Source organism: Lissotriton helveticus, chromosome 6 (assembly GCF_964261635.1).
Source record: "Lissotriton helveticus chromosome 6, aLisHel1.1, whole genome shotgun sequence".
Classification (NCBI taxonomy): Eukaryota; Metazoa; Chordata; class Amphibia; order Caudata; family Salamandridae; genus Lissotriton; species Lissotriton helveticus.
The window spans coordinates 249879504-249887515 of record NC_136067.1 but is presented as its reverse complement, the minus strand read 5'-3'; the positions used below and the strand labels follow the sequence as shown (position 1 = coordinate 249887515).

The following is an 8012-nucleotide window of genomic DNA, read 5'->3' as shown; positions in this document are numbered from 1 at the left end:
CTCACTCAGCACCTTGAGGCCCTTACTGGTGAATAGTAGTGCTTTACAAGAAACCTGTTTGATAAACAAGCACCTTTTGAGCCTATTGCGATTTGTGAAAAGTAGCTACAGAAATCTGAAGATACCAGAGTGCCACTGAGCAGCCAATTCTATATATTCAAGGTTAATTTTGGCAAATCATTCCGTGGTTTCTGATTGCAGATGTGCAGTTGTCCCATGGCTCCCCTGGCGTCTCAAGGTTTGATCCAGTTGACATCTTATTGAAGTAAGCAGTGCGGCCCTGATGAAGCCCTGAGATTCTGCACACCCGCTCTAGCTAACGTTTCGCAGCGCTAACCTTGGCGAACGAGGAACACGCAATACCATTGATCAGCTAATAACCTACCGTCCTTCCTGGAAGACGAGTGTGCATTCACAGAGCACAGAATCAACACGAACATTGTAGCAAAGACTCCCATACCGCCAAGGGAAAGCACTGAATTCCTGAAGGGAAAAAAATACAATGATTTAGTCAATTTCTTCCAAAAGACATTGGAAAGTGACTTTTTCCCCAAAACCCTTTTACCACTTAAAAGATGTATATTGGATCTCAGAGTTTGACAGCGCACAACAATTTTCTGCTTTTCTAGCGGACTCTTACTGTATAAATGCCTAAATGTAGCTCATTCACAATTAAAGATTTAGCTGGCAAATAATTTATAGCGAAGAGCGCGCAAAGGCCCGCCTCCCCAATCACTCAGAATGGCCCCAACGCCTCTGGACATCCTTGGGATGGGACGCATCTCCTTGAACCTAGCAGGGAAGGGCCCATCCTACGGGGAAATCTGGCAACACTTTTTGGCACTTCTCGCCCAAGACTTCCGAGAGCTGCCCTGCCCGAGCTCTCTTCGCCCCCTCCACTTGAGCCAACCTACGGACAACCCTTGAAATCACTATACTGATCACCCCGAGGTAACAACTTTTTTGACGCACTAGAGACAGGAACCTCTTTCTTATTTTGTCTTTCCTACTTTTCTTTTTCTGACTGTGCTTTGGGGACAGGGGTGGGGGGGTGGGGATGTTTGGTTTTTTTGGGGGGACTCTTTCTTCTTGATTGGAAATCCAGACATAAGCATCACGGGCCCTGCGTGGCTCGGTCGGGCAATCTGGCCTCTGCGAGGCGCATGTGCAGTTATCATCTGGTGGTTTTCTAATAAAAAAGATTTAAACATAAAGTGTGATAATAAACATAAGATGACATAAAGATGGGCTTTGGTTCTTGATAGCTCACATTGACGCTTGATAGCTTTCGTATGTTTTCTGTTGCACAATGTTAGGCCAGAATATGATGACGGCTCATGTCACGTGCACAATCACTCGGAGACGTGGAGGCCAACTCCGTATCCTTCACCCCCACCCGCGTAGCTATGGGGGTGCACTCTTTAGTTCTAGACTGCAAAGTTAAATACTGTCACACAGTCTTTGTTGCTGTCACGGATGGACCAGGTTCGACATGAAATAAAAATCTTCAACATTCACGTGATGACCGTCACCGTTGTTGGCCTGCCCCTACTCCTCCCAGCCTCGCTCAGTCACGCTAGTAGTCCAGTCCTCCTCCAGGGCCGTCAATCCAGTGGCGCAACCAATGACGGCCCTGTAAGGACTTTGGCCAGCCCTCGCCGCAGCAAGCAGTGTGACGCGTTACGCGCTCACTGCCCGCCCCGCGCCTACGCTCGCCCCTCGTCGTCGTGTCGAGCCTGGAGAGTCGGAGGAGTGCGTCACCATTCTCTTGTAGTTTCATTTTGCCTGCCTGGCCAGAGGCGGCACGCACGCAACAAGTACAACTATAAAATAAGTCAGGTGAGGTGAGGTGAGGAAAGGAAAGAATAAAGATGACCGTCCGTCAAATTACGCTGCAATCATTGCACTGTGCACGACCGGCACGCACCAGTGTTACACTACTTGTACACACTCTTTAAGTGCCCAGGCCCCAGACTCGTTTTAAACTCTGCCGTTAGTTAGGATCTATGGCTATGCACTTCATTGAAATTCTAATACCCATGCATTAGTATGAGTTTGCATCTTGTGCCCCCTCCCTCCCCACAGCCTATGTTTCTTGATCAATAAAGTACTTATTTTATCGACCTTGGATGGATGGAAGGCTGAGTGGCCGCCTTGCCGTAGTTCTTGCCTGTGTACTCGAAGTCACATGCTGGTGGTGGCAGTAGAAGCTTTAACGCAGTGAGCGACGAGGCCTTGTTAAGAGTGGGGGGCATGAGAATGGGATATGGGATGGGATTTCTGACGGGCTAGTGCCTGAGCCAGCCACATTGTCAAGCATGCCAGCCTGGCTAGCAATGCCCTGTTAGTAAATCCCTCTCTTACTTTAATTGCAATATAGCCCTACATGCATTCTCTCTTCCCTCTCTGTACTAATTCTTGAGGAAGTAGCTAGACCAGTACATGTTAACTCATAAACACCCGTTCTGAAAACTTTGAGAAGTGCCAGAAAGAAATCAACTCTGCAGCGATTCCTGGAAATCTGTTTTCAAAACTGTGAGGGGCACATTTTTATTTTCTTTTAAAATATGTTTAATTGTGCGCACTGCTGAGGCTCAACGCCTACATCAGGGCCACTTGAGTGAAGCGACAGTAGAAAATTGTATTATGCGCTAGCTTTAGCTAAATTATGTGGCAAGAAAAGGTCAAATATGCAGCATTATGCTGCACAGAGAGTGTGTTAGTATTAGCCGTGCGTTCCTCATGTTAACGCGCATTGATAAAAAGGGGATTTCGATTTCTAGACTAAGTCCAAAGGATTCTTGAGAAACAGAACTGAACACGTGCACCGATTCTATTGCAAACTTGGTCCACAAATGGTGATTTTATCTCGCTGGGAGCACTGGATCACAATGTTATTAGCGCTGTCCCGCCTATACCTAGAGGAAGCTAGTTTGGGTAAAATGTACAGTGTTGCATGTAGCAGAACCTATGCCTGCGCGTGCACACTTCATGTAATAAAGGAGCTGGTCTTCACTTTAGCTTTTTATGTGCTTCCAACACATCCTATTTCCTTTACGAAAGTGCCCTGCAGAGCAGAAGTTTACATTCCATATCTATAATTGATGTTTTTTTGTTGGGACTGGGAGGCATTCAAATATGCAATTTCTCAGCCCCTTGAAAAGAGATGTATAATGTTTGAGATTTTCTGTACTCTGGTGGCGACTTGAAATAACTACTGTTGTGATAACAGCATGGTGTAACGCAAATTTGCTTGAATAATGAAGCAAATGGTTTTCATGACAAAGAAGGAATAATTAATTACACACTGTCTGATTACTTTAAAGACGTCAAGATTTATTTCATGCTGCAGAAAAAAGCCATCTCCAGTACTATCATTGTGGATTAATTCCAGCAGAGCACTTGAATACAGAAAATTGGAAAGTGACCTGTTACCTTTTGCAGAATGTATGCCACTGCATTTTACTAAATGTGTCATGTTGTATTTACTAAACTTTTGAGCCATTTGAGCTATATTTTTTGTTAACAACTGCACATTATACAGCAGAGATGAAATACACTGTGACTTTGGCAAATCTGTATTTCTGCAAGGGGCGGCAATCTGAGGGGTAGCCCCGGGCGCCACAAGCTCTAGCTACGCCCCTGTTCACCCCGGTCACGCCAGACAAAAGGTGCCACCATTCTTAGTCCTGCTCATACACTCTATAAATCACTCGGATATTTCCCAGTGATAAGCATAAATCAGCTTTGAGCCCTAGGCTCGTCTCAGTTGCCCAGAAATATAAGAGTATCTTAGCACACTCTCTCTGGAGGCCTACATGATGTAATTATGGCCGAATACATCAACGGGCAAGCGCACTGTTTCACTATAATAAATAAAACATTAATTTGCTAGCCTATGGCTCAAATGGGCGCTCAGTGCTTACTTGGATTCTCACCTGTCGGAAAGAGAAATTCAGCTGGAGCTGGTGAGGATCACAGGAGCTGTCAGGAAGGAGAAGGCGCCTCAGCACAATGTTTCAAGATTTCGCCAGATGACGCTGCAGGAAAGACCAGAGCTCCTAGACCGGCAAGAGAGTTTGAATAGAGATTGGTTTCCACGGGGTCAGGCCACTCTTTATAGAACGCTGCCACGCCCAAGATCACCGCCTCCAGGGCAGCTGGGACTTTAACCTTCAACGAATTGCGCAGGAAATAAAGAACAGAGGGCATTCTAAACAAAAGAAACACAATACTGGCAACACACGTTGCCTCATTCAATGCCTTTGGCTACCATATGCTGTTTACCATGGAGTACCTCAAGTATGATGGCAGCATGGGGTAAGCCAGAAGGGAGTGCACAAGCACCACTGCTTGTTGGGGCGGGCCCTAGACCGCGCACCGCCGCAGCGCCGACACAGGGAAACTTGTCCAGCGCCTGTTTGCTCTGTTTTCCCATCTTGACCCAAATAAAGGATACCATCATCTCGAGCTAGGAGAGAACTGCAGATATATTACCACTTTTTCTACTCATTTTGATATGTTCAAATACAAAAGACTGAGAAGCATATTCATGAGCTTCAAGTCATGCATGCACCACGCAACGTGCTACATGCACAACGCAAAGCTCCAAGTCATATTTATGAAGCCACACAAAGCCACTTCACATGGCTTTGAATGGCTTCACAAATATGGAGTGATGCAATGCAATGAAAATCGCTGTGTTGCCTTACTCTGCACAAGGGTGGTGTTACGTGGGTGCTCCTACACAACTCACATGTTTTTTTATGCATTCCCAGATTTACAAGGACTTGTAAAACTGGGAATATGTCATAATTTTAACCCTCTCAGGGGAGACATAACGAGGGGTAATATCTTTATTTCTCCTCACTTTTTCCTATTCTGCACAGCACATAGAAAGAGACAAACGCCTCTCAGAAAGGTGCAGTAGGTTTGCTTTTCACTTACAAGAGGCCATAGAGAAAAAGTTGGCAGCACTCTTACACCATCACATCATTGAACATTCCACAGGCCCTATGCCATGGGTTTCACCCATTGTACTTGTACCAAGGAAAGAGAGTAGTGGAGCAGTACGCATTTGTGTTGATATGCTCCAGGGACACAGAGCCATTGAAGGAGAGAGGCAGCCTGGTCCACATATCACGGTCATGATCACACAACTGAATGGAGCTAAAGTATTTTTCCGTCTTGACCAAAATAAAGGATACCATCAACTTGAGACAGAAGAGAACTGCAGATATATTACCACTTTTCTACTCATTTTGTTCTGTTCAGATACAAATGACTGAGGGGCATATTTATGAGAACTGGTATTCATGCACGCACCACGCAACATGATACATGAACAACGTAAAGCTCCAAGTCATATTTATGAAACAACGCAAAGCCACTTTGCAGGGCTTTGAATAGCTTCATATATGGAGCGATGCAATGCAAAGAAAATTGCTGTGCTGCCTTACTATGCACAAGGGAGGCATTACATGGGCATTGCGGTGGGTGCTTCCATACAACTCTTATGGTTTTTGATGCATTCCTAAATTTACAAGAACTTGCAAACCTGGGAACGAGTCAAAACCTTATGCAGCACCAGGGAGGCATAACGAGAGGAAATATATTTGTTTCTCTTCATTTTTTCCTCTTCCTATGTGTGCATGACTACTAGGAAAGTTAATACCTGCACCTTGGAACACCAGAGTACTATCTGTTGCAAGAAACAGATAACTAAATTGACTACACACTTTCTAGAAAAGAGACATGATGCCAATGATCTTAGATGAATTGTACAAGATAAACCAACGGCTTACCTACCTGTTAAAAACATGTAGCAATATCTGTTCAGGAAGGAGCAACGCTGGGTATTCAGACTCCAAAGTGCCAGCCTTGGTCTCAACAATGACATCCTGTAGCCTAGCCTATCCCAATCCTGGTAGGATAAAATTAAATCATAGGGGATTTCATTGGGATTTGTAGACAGTGCTGGGTATCTCGTAATCACATGAAATATTGTTTCAGGTTAAGACACTTAGTAAATCCATGGTAATATTCCGGGACACGCCAGTGGACACCTTTTTGAAATGCTTAGCAAAACATTCTTTCCACAAGTATTTAGGTACATTCTACTAGATTGTACCAAATCCATGGTAATATTCTGGGATAAGCATGAGTACATCTTTTGAAATGCTTAACAAAACATTTGTTGTATAACAACTGAGGTACACACTGCCAGATTGTACCTAATACACAAACACAGCTGGATTGGTGAGAGAGGCCATGCCTCCTTTTTACACCACTCTGCAAACGCACCTCCTGGCGCAGTTCTGCTCGAGGGATGAAGTCCACTTTAGTCGTTAGGTCTTGAGAACACAAGGGGACCGTTTGCAGAGTGGTATAAAAAGGGGCATGGCCTCGGGCCACCTCTCAGCAATCCCACTGTGTGAGGCTTACTGGAGGTAGTTGGTGGGCTAGTTAGCCCCCAGGGACCCTCAGGATTCAAGGGGACTCTGCCAAGTCAAAAGATGGCTGACAACAATTCCTGATTTGGAGTGTTGGTAGCCAATCAGAATGAAGCTTGTGCTCGGGAGAGTTCGCAAATCCCTCAGATATCAATATTTTTATTTTGGGAATTTCTCAGGAACTACTGAACAGATTTACACCATTTAAAAGAAAAGTCGCTTTCTGAACCAAGAGCTTCCTTTTTGCCAAATTTGGTTTAATTCCGCTGAGCGGTTCGAGCTGTAGCTACGTCTAAAGACCCTATGGAAATTAACATGGGGAAAACATGTTTTGGGATCCCCTTTTTGATCAGTAGAAGAGCCAGGTCTTGAAGTCCTCCCTGAATTGAGGCAGTGACAGCGATGGCCTGAGGTGTAGAGGCAGAGTGTTCCAGGTCTTTGCCTCAAGGTAGGAGAAGAATCTTCCTCCAGTTGTGGCCTTGCATATATGTGAGATAGTAGCCAGGGCCAGTTGGGCAGAGCAGAGGTCTGTGGTGGGTATGTGGAATGTAAGGTGGTGGTTGAGGTATGCAGGTCCTGCATCATGTAAGGCTTAGTAGGCGTGTGTGTGGAGCTTGAAGGTGATTCTTTTGTTGACTGGCAGCCAGTGAAGCAAGTGATGTAGCTGCGATGGTGGATGTTGAGGATGTGTCTGGCGGAGGTTTACTGGAAGTTCAGCAGTTTTTTGGAGGAGTTTCTGGGTGCGGCCAGTGTAGAGTGCGTTGCTGTAGTCAATTCTGCTGCTGATGAGTTAGTGTGTGACTGTCTGTCTGGACTCCATGGAGATCCATTTGAATATCTTTCAGAGCAGGCATAGTGTGTGGAAGGAGGATGATAAGACGGCATTGATCTGGAGGTTCATTTTGAGCGAGGAGTCAAGAATGATGATGAGGTTCCGCGCGTGGTCTGTGGGTGTGGGGGAGGTTCAAAGTACTGCGTGCCACCAGGAGTCATACCAGGCTGATAGGGTAGAGTTCTTGATGAGGACTTTGGTCTTTTCTGAGTTGAGCTTGAGGAAGCTGTTCTTCATCCAGGCGGCAACAGCCTTCATCCCGTCATGAAAGTTGTTCTTGGTGACTATGGGTTCATTACTGAAGGAGAGAGTCAGCTGGGTGTCTTCTGCATAGGAGGTGATGCTGAGTCTGTGGTTCCTAATGGTGACTGTAAGTGGGGCCATGTATATGTTGAAAAGCATGGATCTCAGGGTGTAGCCTTGAGGCACTCCGCAGCTGATCTCGGTGGGTTCCAAGAGGAATGCAGGTAGTCTGACTCACTTTGTTCGGCTGGTACGAAAAGAGCGGATCCATTCCAGGGCTTTATCGTGGATGCCAGCGTAGTGGAGTCATGTGCATAGGGTGCGGTGCGAGACATTATAGGTGGACGAGAGGTCCAGGAGGATGAGGGCTGCACATGGCCTCAGTCAAGGAAGGCACAGCTGTCATCTGCGGCAGTGAGGAAGGGTGTACTTGGTGCTGTGCTTGCTTCAGAAGTCAAATTGGGAGAGGTCAAAGATGTGGTTTG

At 45.8% G+C, this 8012-nt stretch overlaps 1 long non-coding RNA gene across 2 annotated transcripts; it reads right to left on the bottom strand.

Moving 5' to 3' along the window:
• Window positions 1-389: 389 nt before the first annotated feature.
• LOC144762479 (uncharacterized) lies at window positions 390-5823 on the bottom strand. Of its 2 annotated transcripts, none has more exons than XR_013596098.1 (3): window positions 5809-5823; window positions 3939-4173; window positions 390-483 (listed from the first exon to the last, which is right to left on the bottom strand). It is a non-coding gene; the product is annotated as an uncharacterized LOC144762479 (long non-coding RNA). The 2 variants fall into 2 exon arrangements; XR_013596097.1 differs by lacking the exon at window positions 5809-5823 and adding an exon at window positions 4298-4312 and having other exon boundaries at window positions 3939-4213.
• Between the last annotated feature and the right edge of the window lie 2189 nt (window positions 5824-8012).